Below are 15,345 nucleotides of genomic sequence, written 5' to 3'. Positions count from 1 at the left end.
AAGTCTAATTGGTCTCCTAAAGGGAAACCTACTAGGCTCTGTAAAGTAGCTATTATGAAAACGTTTAGCCTTTTGAACGCATTTCAGACAGCATTGGTGTTGCCAGATTTGTCAGCCAAAAATTCACTAAGCAGATTTGTCAGGGGCTGAGGCCACAATCTGTGAAATAGACATTGGCATGGAGATGAAAGATCAAGAGGATTGTATAGGTTTGGTTAGAGTATGCCAAGACTCCTTTTTAAAAGTAAGTTTATTTTGTACGGAAGCAAGCAGCTATCTTTGTTTGGCATTTCAAACAGTCCCCTCTCCTGCCGGGGAAGGAACAAAAGTGTTTCATTCACACACTTGGGGTGGTCGGGCGAGATGTTTGTGACATTCTGCTCTGTGTTTCCCTTCTCTCTCTGCAGTGCAATTCTCCTGTGAGGGTTGCGGATGGAAACCAAGGGCACAAGAGCCATTGATTCTGGTTAACTACCTTCCAGGACACCTTCAACTTCTAGGGCAGTGGTCGGCAAACTCCTTAGTCAACAGAGCCAAATATCAACAGTACTTTTTCAAAATAGACTCGCCCAGGCCAAAAACCGACTTCTACGCATGGGCCATGAAGTTTCAATCGCACTGTACGTGCACGCCTGCACGTGGTATTTTGTGGAAGAGCCACACTCAAGGGGCCAAAGAGCCGCATGTGGCTCGCGAGCTGCAGTTTGCCGACCACGGTTCTAGGGAGTGTGTCCCTAACTTGAAGGGTAGAGACATTGCCATCAGGCTTCCCTTCTCTTGCCACCAAGGACCGGTTCACATTTATAAAGCTCCCACTTTGCAAGTTTACACAAACATCAGTGACCAAAAAGGGCTGGGTGCGAGACTTTTGGGTTCCTGCTCTTCTGCTCCGAACAAGTCATGAAATCCCTCTGAGCTTCCCATTCCTTAAGTGAGGGTATGAATTAGGTGCTCTCTCAGGACCCTTACACGTTAAAATTCTGTGAATCTGTAAAGATTCAGGTCTTGTATAGATTTCAAACACAACCCTCCCAGATGCAGCAAGAAGAAGTGCTCTATATTGCCACATTATATGCTTCGATGTTTAATAGAACAGCGTGCTTCCCCAGAACAGCTGGCGGGACACTGTTATGCTAAAAAACTAGAAAAATATAAAATGTCTCTTGAAGTTTCAGGACATCACAGATAGGGATTTTTTTTTCCCCTATAGTTGTGCACACTAGGCAGATTTGGGTATTTACAATAGCCAAATAGAGTAATGACATTCTTGCACATTTACACTTTTGAGATAACTGTGGATAAAACTGGTGGTAACACTTCATAATTTTAACAGTGATTTTTGTTTGTTTGTTTTGTTAATCTTCATCTGAGGATATTTTTCCATTGATTTTTAGAGGGAGTGGAAGGGAGGGAGAGAGACAGAGAGAGAGAAACATCAATGTGAGAGGCACACATGGATTGGTTGCCTCCCCCACACACCTGACCAGGACTGGGGATCAAGCCTGCAACTGAGGTACATGACCTTGACTGGAATCAAACTCAGGACCCTTCAGTCCATGGGCCAACGCTCTACCCACAGAACCAAACTGGCTAGGGCTTAACAATGTTTAAACAGAGAAAGTCTAGTGCATAGATAACTCTGGGACACCAAAAAATTAATTTACCTAGATGGATAGGGAATCACATGCAATTTGTATGGGCACTTTCAAAGGCGCTTACACTACAACTTTTTCCAAGCCACTTTTAAATTATATCTTCATCACACAAATGAAATATTGCTCAAAGAACCGCTGACTGAGAGATGTGGCAAGCAGTCTTCCCAGACTTTATTCAGTATTCACATCCAATCACATTGGTAAACATAAATACATCACAGCGCTTATTCCAACACTCAACAAGTTATCTATATAAAGACAAACTACCATATATTCTCTGAAATAGATTTTTCCTCCATTTCTCTTTTTCATTTTGCATCCTGAATATTAACTGTAAAATTCATCTCTCTCTCTCTCTCTATCTCTCTCTCTCTCTCTCTCTCTCTCTCTCTCTCTCAACTAATTATAGACCCCTCCCAGAATTTACCATAATTTTCCACATTTTCTTGAGACAAACTCTGCCACATTGAGACAAAGTGAATGGCAACAGAAATTCTAGGAAGTATCCAAAAGCTGTTTCAAGTCTGACACCTTGATTGCTGACCCCAGATTCTCACTTCCTCTCTAGGAGCCTCTCTGGTCCCCTTCCTTAGATGAGCAGGAAAGGAGGCTCACCTGCAAGATATTTTCATGCTCGCATAGACACTAGGGGGTGTCCAAGGACCAAATGTTTTTCTCCTTCCCTTCAGACTTGTCTCCTCAGTACTCCTAAGTCTAGCTAACTTAAAGCACGGAGGAAATCTATCCAATTAATTCCCGTTTTGTACCGAAATGAATCATGGGGGGTCAGTTTCATCAGCAGGCCCCGATTCCCTTGGATCTCCGGCAGCAATTGTCATCTCAGGGGTCAGAACTGGACATCACCCCATAATATAAGCCACAGGTGACAGGGATCGAGCTGCTCTGTGAAATGCTTTTTACCTCTGTGTTGGCCAGAATGTACGTTTATGTGAAAAGAGGTTGCTGATTTTTCTTTTCTTTAGTTTCAGTTTTGCTCTGCCGCGCTGAACTGGCGGCAGGAGTGTTGTGAGAAGACAGATCTTTGCCTTCTCATTCTTATGGGGTCCGGCTTGCTTTTCACTGTAGGTTATTTGTTGATTATTACCTAGTAGAAAGCATTTGCCCTTGCTGCTGTAGACATCTTCAGGCCTGTGGGCATGGGCCTGTTTATGAATACCTATTACTTCTTAATTATGATGGTTTAATAAGGTACGTCCTTCATTTTCATCTGCCATCTCTCTTCTCCTGTGATTCTTCTCCCTTTACTATTGGTCCCGAAGGACATGTTACTGGCTCTTTTTTTATTGTTCCCTTCTTCCCTTTGCCCCTCCTGGTGAATTAAAAAAAATAAATAGAATGCATTTTAAGGATGACAACAGTACTAATAAAGTCAGGAATTGCTTTCCAGCTAAATGCACTGATTGAAAGTCCTATTGAAAATAACATAAACCTAATTGAAGTAGTCAACCCCTCCCATACAGGTCATGCTATGCTCTATTAAAATGAAGGTAAAAAAAAGCTTGTGACATTTCTGCATGGCCCAGACCCACTTTTCCTAAGACATATCAATAGTATTGACAATAGTATTGCATTGTGCTCCCCAGTGACCTGGGCTGTCATCTGATGGTCCTGGATAATTCTTTCATAGTGAAACCTCATCGTATCCTTTACCTATAACAATCAACAAGAAAATTATGATGTTTCCACATCAAAATTTGAAATAAATCAAAATTATAGTGAATGAACTAGCCTAGAACACTGATCATTTAGATAATGTGGATACTTAATACCTACCCAGTGTAGCTGTGAAAGATGCTAATACATTTCCTAAATTTATGGAAATATACAAATTGCTAAAGAAACGTCTGATGTGAAATTATCAGGAGAGTTGGGATTATATGCAAGAATCCGTTATTTGATTTCATTTTGAACATTTAAGTCGACTCCTCAAGAGTCATTAGTTGGTCCTAAGCTTTATTACTGAAGTCTCTTATATTTAGATGGAACTGACTGTCAGATTCGATGGCAAAGCACTAGCAGCTGGGAAACTGCTCTCCCTCTCCCCACTCATTTCCCAAACAATGTTTGCACTGATTAATACTATGCAACAAGACGTGACGCAGAGATTGTGTTGGCATTGTGTTCTGATGACCCCACACATTGTGTGCGCTCTGTGGTTCCTTTTGCTGTTCATAGTTATATGGGTTTATCAGAAATTACACGTCAGGCTCCCGATGAGTGTAATTGTATACTGATTGTGTATAGTTTTTTAAACCTCATTATTAGCCTTGTATGCAAACCAAATAAAAGGGAAGTTTAAAAAAGGAAAAAGAAAATAGTTTCCACCGGACATCTTGTCAGAGCCCAGGTGTTTGAGCCTGGATGCAGGGTGGGGGAAACAAAATGTTCTCTCAGGGACATCTGCTGCAGCCATGTGCTTGAAAAAGGCCCTGATGTTGAAAAAGGCCCCAATGAACAGGGGAAAGGAGAGGAGTGGCTAGGCTGTGGGGAGAGAGCTTGTGGCTCTGTTTTCTTCTGGCTCTGCCCTCCTTGCATGCATGATTCATTTCACAACAAGGCAGGAGGACACTGAGGATGCTGTGTGCATGTCCTCATTCATTTCAACTTTCATTAGTTGGTGCCCCCATGGCAATTTTTTCTGAGTTCTGTCCCTCTCCTTAGAATCACTCCTCTAGCAGAAAAACAAAACCAAAAACAGGTCAGCGTAGCCAAAGTCAGGAAAGTAGACACAGGATGAGTGATGAAATGAACAGTGCTTTCCCTTCCCAGGGCTCCGCTCTTCTGCCCATTTACACCTGAGCACTTATTGGACACATCTACGACAGTTATTACCCAGGGTGTGCATTCTCTGGACTCACAAGCAGGAAGCTCGGCAGGGAATGTTGAAGTATTACATACCAACAACTAGAGCCATTAGAAATAGACTCGTCTCTAATGTGGGAAGTACTTAGTTCTCTTTTAAAAACCTTTAATCAGTATACAGTGGTTCAGTACACAGATGTTAGCACCAGTGTGAGGGTTCTCTAATTGTAATTTAAGTTATCCCTGCCTGAGGGCTCCAATCAAATTATTAGACTGTTGCAGCGAGTCTGTGGCTCTTGGTTGCACCTTGCAAGGGGGTATTTTCTGCAATGATGAGAAACAGTGGTTTCTCCTGGGAAGCAAATGTACCATTATGGACTTATTAGGTCCTTGATTAGATACACAGCTGATAAGTGAATAGACTTTTCAAGAGAAAATATTGCAGTTTATTTCAATCTGCCTCACTCAGCCATTAGGTAGTGGAAAAGGAAGTAAATGAAATAGAACTAAAGGAAATATGGATCCATTTTCCTACAAATGGTGGTAACATTTATTAATCAATTTTTATAATTGTCATTAGCCTTTCAGACTTAAAGGTAAAGGCTTTGTCAATTTGTTTGTTGGTTGGTTTTGTTTCTTTGTTGTCTTTTTTTTCAATGACAAAGCTTGCTTTCTGTTGAAAATTTTCTGAGAGGACTACCAAGACATAAAGAGTTAAACATTTGGAGTGATAATTAATTAATAAGGGAGTCCTAGTAAGTTAACCTCTCGTTTCCTTCCTGAAATTCATGTTTATCTGATTTACTTTAATAAGTGACTTGCTATTGAACTAGTTTTACATACTTTAATTTGAAGATAATTACAGTACTGCAATTCACATTTCAGATGCACATTAACTTTTCAGACGATATCTAGGTAGATACTTTTATCTAGCATTTTGCGTTTTTTTTTTTGTTTTTTTTTGTAAAGTGTAACCTGAAGAATAATTGACTGGTTGTAGTAATATATTCTAAGTCTTTCTATTACTAGGAATTTATTTGATTTTAATTGTGGAACCATTGGTCATATTGAGTTCATTTCCTGTTCATGTTGATTTCATGAGTCTCTCCATTAGTATTCAATTGCACAGTAATTAGTCATTAGTTCACTGTGATGTCTTCAAACATGTGTACACTTATATTCTCATTTTCCACTGTTTCTATCGTCATATTTGAATTCTCTCTTTCTTAAGGAGACGAAGACTATGATAAAGAAGATAAAATGCTAGGTCATGAATTTACTAGATTAAACATTTTGCCAAAAGGCCCTTAGCTAAGGCATGCAAAACTTGATGCATTGAAAAGGAAATAAGTGGCAGCTGCCTAACCACACTTACTGAAGTCACTGAGATGTCAAAGCCTGAGATCTGAAGCATTTGTGATCAGAGACTAGAGAGAAGCTATTTAGCGAAACTTCAGGATGGCGCTTGACCCCACTGTGCACCTGGCTAATTCTGATTAGAGCATCTTCAATTTCTGAAGAAAGGTCAGATTCCCAACTTACTGAGCTTCAATAGTATATTGGATTTTGCCATTTTAACTAATTGTTGGGCTTCATAGATCTATTTCGCTTTTAAGAGAAAGTGTTCTTTAAAAATATATTGTCATTAGATTCATTAATTTCAAATTTGCTGTGTTTTTAGCTCACATTTAGCTCCTATGAAAAGTAAATATGTCATCTGTCATAGTCTGTCACAAGCTTGTAATTTAAATCCTTTAGAAAATTGTTCCTGCTTTTTATTTGAGCTGGCTTCACATTGTTGTCCTAATTAAATTGGAATCTTATATCATTTAAATGTTAGACTTCAGAATGACATTATTTTTATTCAGGTGATAATGAAGGTCCTCTTGGTAGAGATCAAAAACTCTGCTTTCAGCCCTGGATGGTGTGGCTCAGTTGGCTGAAACATGGTCTCATGCACCGAAGGGTTGTGGGTTTGATTCTTGATCAGGGCACATACCCAGGTTTTTTATTCCATCCGTGGTCAGGGTACATACTCAGGTTGTGGGTCCCATCCCCAGTCAGGGTGCATACGGAAGGCAGCTGATAGATGTTTCTCTCACATATAGATGTTTCCCTCTCCCTCCCTCTCCCTCCCTCCCTCCCTCCCTCCCTCTGCTTTCCTCTCTCTCTAAAAGCAAAACAAAACAAAACAAACAAACAAACAAAAAACACCCCTCTGCTTTCAGGCTAGTTGAGTAAATGTTCAAGAAGCCATAGGTGTTGCATATAGGTTTCTATTAGCATTTATCCTCTATACAAAATAAGAAGCAAGCGAGATAGGATCCCTGAAATATAGTCTCTCCTCCTCCTCCAAATGTACCAGCTCTATAATAGCTTATTTTTATGCCCATTTTTTTGGTTGTCCAGTTGGTTTAATTCTTATAAAAAAGTATACATAAATGTTCCTTAACTTTACTGTATATCTGAATCTCTCAGGGACCCTGATAAAATGCAGAGTCTGACTCAGTGGGTTTGGGGTGGGGAAGCAGAAGTGGCTGCTCCATGCTTTACACTTTGCACAGCAAGAGAGTAAAATGATCAGTAGGTAAACAGTGATGAATCAGAATTAATATCTTTGTGTGTAGCTTTTTTTTAGAATTGAAAAATTGTTTTAACATTTTAGGAATAATAATGCCAATCATTATTTTGACTTGGAATTTTGCTAAGGCATTGCTTATTTATTTTTTAAAGCTTTTTAAAAACATCTATATTTGATCCATTTAGAAGCAACTGGCTTTTGTAAGAGAAAAGTGTGTGGCTTCAGATTCCTTCTCCCTACTTAAATATATTCATTGCAGTATACTTTTCCATATATATTAAACTTAATATTTGTAAGTTAGCAGAAGATATGTTACGTCTATATCTTTTTTTATTTGCAATTACCTTTAAATTTGTTTAAACATCTGTGCTTGAGGAATTAATTTTTATGTCTAAACTTGGTAGGGGAAATCTTTCCATAGAATAATATCCAATAAGTTAATGAACAGATGCTAATTTCAGCATCACAAAGAATTGTGGAAATCCCTAAATATTCAAGGTGCCTTAAGATAAATGTCCACAGAGGACACGTGTCTTTGGTGTGTGTTTTATCTGGAAACTAAATTAGTTCAACAAAACATAGTTTATTCTTTTCTGTGGAAATGGAGTCTGAATTTCATGTGGTCTCAACTAAAATTATTCTCTGCTCATTTCTCGGCCTTTTGGCTACGATCAAGTGTAGTATCTGTTCTTATCAGTTTAAAAATGGTTCTCTGAATTGAATTACAGTCTACAAAGGTCCCCAAATCTTTTTGAAGAATTCTTTAAAATTTTTCTAAATTTTAGAGACAGATTTGAATAAGAATGACTATTACCCATTTGTGAAGTAGAACCCTTTTGACCTTCATTCCTTTCTGTCTCTCCCTTCCTCCCTTCCCTTCTCTCTCTCTCTCTCTCTCTCTCTCTCTCTCTCAATATTTCTGTTAGGTGAAAAATGAATGATCAGTATAGGGAAATTAGGAAAATAATATAAATTATAATTAGTCCCTAAAACTTATTTTTCGTACTCTATTTTTCTTACAGCATGAAATCAAAGGAAACATTTTATACATCTCAGATATACCCTAGGAAGTTGGTTCACATCAGTGATTTCATTCCTAGTTAGATAATGTGTCAACTTTGAAGGAAATACTTTTTAAAAAATTTAATGTAAATAAAAATAAAAACAAATTTGATAGAATGCTATTTAATTTTTAGATATAATAGTTTTTAAAACTCAGATAAGTTCAAGAAACTCAATAAAATGGATTAGGGAAGGGGGAAATTGAACAAAAAACAATAGAATACTTAACTCATCTCACACGTTAGAGCCCAATAAGCTTTAAGTAAATAAGGTGTAATTTCTCTTATGTAAAAGCAGGTGGTAGGATGGAAGCAACAAGATGTCTCCAAATACAGACCAAGACTTCTTTCCTCCATCTGCCTCTTCCTCCCTTTGCTACATGAGAAATTACTTATTCTTTGGGAGCTTCAGTTTGTGTGTGTTTTTAACTATTCATTGAGAATACTGATAACTCCTAACTCAAAGAGCCCATTAGAATTGAATAAGATAATATACTCCTCTTAACATTTGGAGTTTCTTGGCTCTGGAAATAAAGCAGAGAACAGAATAGGGAAACATCCTTCATATAGCTTACATTCTAATGGGGGAAGACAGACAAGAAAGAAAAAATGACAAATATATGTGCTATGGAGAAAAATAGGCCCGAAAAGAAGAGGATGGAGAATGCTGGGGCAAGAAGTGGAAAGATGGCAAATGAAAATAAGGTCATCAGAAAAGATAACATTTGAACAAAGGTCTTACTGAGAAGAGTCTTCAAAGCGGGAGAAACAGTAGGTACAAAAGTCCTGAGGCAGGGGCATTGCTGGAATGTTTGAAGAGGCCGAAAAGAAGGCTAGTGTGGCAGGAGAAGAGGGAGTGGAAGAGGGAGGAAGACAAAGTCAGGGAGGTAATCATGAGACCAGATCACACAGAATAAACTCTATGTTTGCGTACTCACAACTGTAAACCTACTTTTGCTCCATCTTGTATATCTACTGGCTATAGTGTCGGCTTCTTGGTTTAAAATACTTTCAGAGCTTACCTTCAATTAAAATAAGCTGTCTTTGTACTTGCTGTCTTGCTAGTGAGTATCTCATAATTCTTATTTTCACAAGTATTTATTAATAGACCATCTAAAGTGTGTGGTGCTATCATGTAAACAAGCTTCCCCTTGAAGAACATCCAGCCTCATGCTAATAGGCTCATAGCCAATAAAGGCTATTTAGGCGCTTAAATAAACACTGAGAAAATGCACACCGATTACAAAAGATGATTTATATTATGCCAAATATTGACAGTAGTGACTGATATAGGTATATTTTTAATCCTCACCCAAGGATATGCTTTATTGATTTTTACAGGGAGAGGGAGAAGAAGAGGAAGAGGAAGGGGGAGGGGCGGGGGAGGGGGAGGTAGAGGGAAAGAAGAAAGAGGGAGAGGGAGCGGGAGAGGGAGGGGGAGAGGGAGACATAGATGTGCCAGAGAAACATCAATCGGTTGCCTCCCATATGCGTCCTGACTGGGGATCAACCCACAACCCTTTGGTGCACAGGATGACGCTCCTACCAATGGAGCCACTGAGCCAGGGCAAGAGAGATTTATTTTTTAAGTTTTTTTAAAAATGTGCTGATTAAATTAGCAACTGATAGAATATTAGACCATTTGGAGAGTCTTTACCTATTAAATGTATTAGAAACGTAATGAAATTCAATTTTGTTTCTCTTTCCTATTGACATGGTTTTTTCATGTGGCATCCCACATTGTTCCATGGCTGAGCAGGTCGGTAACATATTTCCGTTTCTGTTTTATTTATTGATTTCAGAGCTCTTGTGTGCAGTGAGTCCTCTATCCACCCATGTTGCCCACTTACAGTTCCAAGTTTAGAAGTAGCACAACAAAGATTGGATGTCTTGATTATTTGCTAATGAAACATTTTGGCTGGAAATTTGCCCTCAGGAAAGCAGAATGCTTTGATTAGAAATGTGTGTTTTCAATGAAACCTTTTGCTGAGTGAATCTAATTTCACTCAACAGTAATGAACATCTATATGTATTGGTATATTTGTCTCTCAAGGGTTAATTTTCCTGTCCTGTAGTTATAGAAAGAGCACTACTTGAAAACACAGCATGTAGGCATGTGTTTTAGTGACCATTTATGAGAAAAACCTGTAATAGTAGGTGTTAGCTAGCGCTAAGGTGGTAGTCATCTTGCATGTGTGAATGTATCAAAGCAATATGTTGTACACTTAGTGTTATATGTTAACTACATCTCAATAAAAAATTAGAAACTAAAGCATGTATATGTAAAAAAGAAAATACCTGTAGTACTAGAGAAAACTCTTGTTGAAAGAATCTTGCAAGACCACAATTATCTTTGTCAAATTTTATTTAAAATTAAAAAGCATTATAATTTAGGTCATTTTTTCTGACACAAATAAAATTAATTATATCTAGAATTATATTTCTAATAAAAGGACATTTTTCATAAAAATAAAAACTGCTCACCTTTCATTATGACCAAGTTCTAGTCTGGATGATTGTACCAAGAAGTCTAAATTCTCAGTGGCATAACACAACAAAGTTTTGTTTCTCCTTCTTGACAGTCTAATTGCGATGGGCGTGCTTTACTTCACACAGTCATTTAGGGACCTAGGTTTCTTCCATCCTGTGGCCTTGTCTCTGGAAGACTCAGTGCCCTTGGCTGGTTCATTTCTATCCAGACAGAGAGTATGGAGGACAAAAAACAGCATGACAGATTGGTAGGAGTTTTCAGATGCCAGGTCTAGAAATAGCATATATTACTTCAGTCTCCCCAGTTATCTGTCTACCTAGCCAGAACTCAGTTATGTGGCTCCAACTAACAGTGGGGGTAGCTCAGAAATGAGGTTTAGCTGGGATTCCAAGAAGTGAATACAGTTGTCTTGCACGTAGCAATCTGAAAAAGACCCTGTTAAATTTACAACCCAAAACTCTCACTATAATGAGCCTCTCTGTTTCCTGCAATTTCTCTTCATGCTACTGGCTTCTCTATCTACTCTTCTCTCCTGGTGTTTACCAAATTGTGGAAACTGTGAGATGGAAGACAGTTGCAGAACTTAAAACTAATGAAGTGAGTAAGATTATTTTTATTATTTAGGGAGATATGTATAAGTAACATGTATTGGTCCCTTTTATCAGTTGCTCTGAACATTGCCAGTCTCAATTTTAGCTTGCTTTTCTCTATATCTGAGGTTGACATCTATTAAAAATGAGTCCCAGCATGCCACGCAGGATTATGGGAATTCTGAGAAGGAGATGCTGGTATGTTGTTCTATTGTAGTTCTGCACAAAAATAATTCTGGAGTTAACATTTATTGAACACCTACTATGGAGCTATGCTGAACCCTTTTGGAATATTAATCTTATTTAATCCTCAGAATAACTATGATTTAGGATTTTTCCTATTTGGAAGGAGGGAAGACTGCTTTGATTAAAAACCTGGACCTCTTTGACTCTCAAACCTGTGAACTTCCCATACCATGCAGTCCAGTGACTGTTCTTCCCCTCTCCTCCCCTCCCTCATTTCAACTCCCCAGCTGTAATGGCTGAAGGCCTTATCATGTTTGACCATGTAGACAGAGTAATTGCTTATCAAAATAATCAAATCTTGTTGTGTGTATAGACATAGGCTGAACCCATAATCCAGGCAGTGTACTCAAATCTGGATTTAGAAAACTAACTCAAAAAAGAGATCTGTAAATCATATAAACATAATGAGAAAGATAGCACAGGCATTCTGCATATGGTTATGAAAAATTATTTAAAAAGATGAATAAGGCCCTGATAGGTTTGGCTCAGTGGATAGAGCGTCAGCCTGCAGACTGAAGGGTCCCAGCTTCAATTCCAGTCAAGGGCATGCTCCTTGGTTGCAGGCACATCCCCAGTAGGGGGTGTTCAGGAGGCAGCTGATTGATGTTTCTCTCTCATCCATGTTTCTAACTCTCTATCCCTTTCCCTTCCTCTCTGTAAAAAAAAAATCAATAAAATATATTTTTAAAAAAAGATGAATAAGAAAAATGAACTTAGTGCTGTTCCCCTAAATATTGGGTTCATTTTCCAATACATTTTTTTCTTTCCTTTTTTCTCCTCCTCACTCTCTTTCCCATTCATATTCTCCATTATTACTGACAAAGTAAACCAAAAGAAAAAAGAATAGAAAAGATTACTTTTTCCTTATCCATGGCTCCTATAAAGATTCCTCTTTGCTTCCATCTGCATAGCCGATCTAATTATACTAATAAAATGAGAAGACAAAGGGAGATATTATACTAACAAGTGAAGTTTTTAACTTGCACAAGAAACATTTCTAATCCCTCTACCCTCCACTCTCCTTTAAACAGCGATTTCACATCCCTTGATGCTCAGCAGGGGGAGTGGCATTCGCCACCCCATGGCAAAATGGATCTGCATGCTTCTGCGTAAAATTGGTCCATGTGTGAATTAGCTTTGAGTTGTATTGTGTTTCTTATACTAATATAATATTGTTCTAGTGCTTGCCCCTGATTAAAGAAATACATAAATAAATAATTTATAATTTAATTAATAAGGTATAATATGCAAAGCACAGTAATTTCAAACAGCTTGTAATGTCTCTAATGTACTTTCAATTTTTTATTTTACATAAGGGCTATATTCATTATGTGGTTATGATAAACATACTAATGAATTTTATTACAGGAACAAATTTAAACATGTAAATGAGATCAAATAGTATTAAAATGCAAGCGATGGTGAAAGTTATTATAAACTAACCTTACCAACATACATGGAATGATGTTATTTTAAAACTTTGCAAGTTGTATTTTTTAAACAAAAGCAATGCTGTTTACAATGTCCCTGAACATAAGAATTTGTGAACTGCATGCTTTATTCTCACATGAACTCCTCAAACACACACACACACACACACACACATACACACACACACAACACCAACTCCAAAAAACCCTTAACTGAAATTTTTTGCGTGTAACTTTGGATGACAATTAAAATCCCTTTTCTTGTTCCAGTGAACAGTAATCTGTGCATAATTACATTCAAATGAGATATTAGCATTTTTTTGTGCTTACTCTTTGTTAATTGCAGAGTTCACTCACCATGGTGATGCTTTTGATGGAATCAGGCAACCTTATTGACCTGATGCCGTAAGGCATGTTGGGAAATTCGGCTGTATTCTTCATTTTTTTTTTTTTTTTGGCATTTTGAGGAGTCCTGCTGCTTTTATTACATTCCTGACACTTTTGTTAATAAATCATTGCAAAGTTAATGAAAATTGCATTCAGGCATATCCAAAATAATTGTGTCCTTTGTCATGCTAATAAATTGAAAGATGTTGATCCAATGGGCGAATGCATGCCCATTATGGAGAAGTTTGTGATATGGGTGCCTGTTGCACTCACTCACACTTTTTCTGTGGCATATCGTTCCATGTAAAATGTGAAAGAGGAAAACAAGCCTCAATATGTTTGTTTCATACTTTATACTGTGGCTCTTTAATTAAGTCAGCAAATGGGTGAATTATGTCTACACAGAAAGATAGACGTATTTGCACTATGATTTATGAAAGGTTGTTAATATTGATAGGAATCAGCAGCAGTCTAATATCAGACTCATGAAAATATGAAAGCCCTGTTTGACTGACCTTTCTCTCATGCCTGGGGATCTTTCCCATTTATGTATGACCCACTTAATTTTAAAATGATAATAACTCAACATTTGTTTCCCAAGGTTTCTCCTATACTAATTTAGAAGGCAAGTGAAGAAATGCTATTTGAAAAAAAAATTTTGGGGGGGTGGAAAACATTAGACCTTTCATTCATGAAACCTTAAGTGTACAAGGATGCGAGTGAGTATGTTTGGTGGATAAACACAGTGACACTCACACACATAGGGTAGCAGGTTTAACTGTTGAGATAAGGAAGAGTATTCAGTTCAGAAATATTTCAACTCATAATAGATTGCATCATGTATATACAATTTTCAAATTTATCTCAAGGAAGAACTCTAAGTAATTGTTGTCTTGGGGAGTTCTTAATTTATGCACTCGCCCATCATGCTGGTTTTAGGTAGGTATTTATTCTGCTATTCAATCAAAAAGCATAGTTTCCATAACAACTGCCACATCAGATGAAATGTACAGCTTGGTATTTGAAATACAGGACTTCTTAGGAGATATGCTTCCTGACATATTGTGTTGAACTTGTGTTCCTTTCATTCTCTTTTAAGCCAGCAAGATCTGTGTTTCTATAAAGGACCATTGCAGTTTTGCATAATTATTACAATCCATCTGCACATTTCCAGGATTTATATTAAAGTAATTAAAGCCATTTTGTATTAGTGGGTGCTGTGTGGAACCGGCTTGGATGCAGGAATCTAAAAGTTCCCACTTGCCTGCTTGCTGTGCTGTAATTTGGAGAACAGAATGTTCCGTAAATGAGGTTTGGGAATACTACATTTTTTTTTCTTTCTTTCCTTTCTTTGCAAAGTAACTTTTTCTCCCTCCAGTGGAAAATGGAATAAAAGGTTCACCTAGGGACTGGAATTAATGTAGTCCTTCTGCCGAGGGTTAAGAAAGAGCAGAATCACAGCTAGCAACATTGTGCAAGCCCTAATATATTTTGCTTTTTCTATGGAGAAATAATAAGCTTGTGTTTCTAAGGCAACTTTCTTCCAAAAAGCAGCAAGCAATTTAATTTATATTCTCATTTTCCCCAGCAGTATTTGTTCAAGGTAAATGAGGGCCAATATTATTAACCCCATTTTATGGATGGGATGATTGAGGCAGACAGATAATGTTGTACAGAGCAGATAATGAGGCAGATAATGATGTACTGGGCAGGGGAGAGGAACATCACAGCAGGAGTAATAACTAATACCTGTTCTATCAAACCCACAGAAAGAACTAACTGAAAGTGCAATGCAGCAGTTGCTGAGGAAAAAAAAATCATATAAGTTCCATGAACTTTCAAAGGGGTAGTTTGGTACAGATTCAACCGCTTCTGCCCTACACAAATCCTTGGCCTCTCCAGTGCGGTTTGCAAAGCATAGGTTTGATTCTTGCTGTTCAGGATCTGTCTCATAAGGACCGGTGATTCCTCTGGGTGATCCGGAGGAGGCTCCAGGAGGCAGTGCCACCCAATTAAGGAGACAGCATACTTAACAGAACTTAATCCACACTGAAAAAAAAAAATCTAGGTGTTCTCAAATT

The 15,345-nt window shown here is 37.9% G+C and overlaps 1 non-coding gene across 1 annotated transcript; it reads left to right on the top strand.

The window, feature by feature from the left end:
- Positions 1–7,704: 7,704 nt before the first annotated feature.
- Positions 7,705–7,895, top strand: LOC118669577. Its single transcript, XR_004972035.1, has one exon. It is a non-coding gene; the product is annotated as a U2 spliceosomal RNA (small nuclear RNA).
- Positions 7,896–15,345: the final 7,450 nt, after the last annotated feature.

This window comes from Myotis myotis, unplaced genomic scaffold (genome assembly GCF_014108235.1).
Source record: "Myotis myotis isolate mMyoMyo1 unplaced genomic scaffold, mMyoMyo1.p scaffold_m19_p_14, whole genome shotgun sequence".
Classification (NCBI taxonomy): domain Eukaryota; kingdom Metazoa; phylum Chordata; class Mammalia; order Chiroptera; family Vespertilionidae; genus Myotis; species Myotis myotis.
Note: the sequence above shows the minus strand (reverse complement) of the source record. Positions and strands in the feature narration are given on the sequence as shown.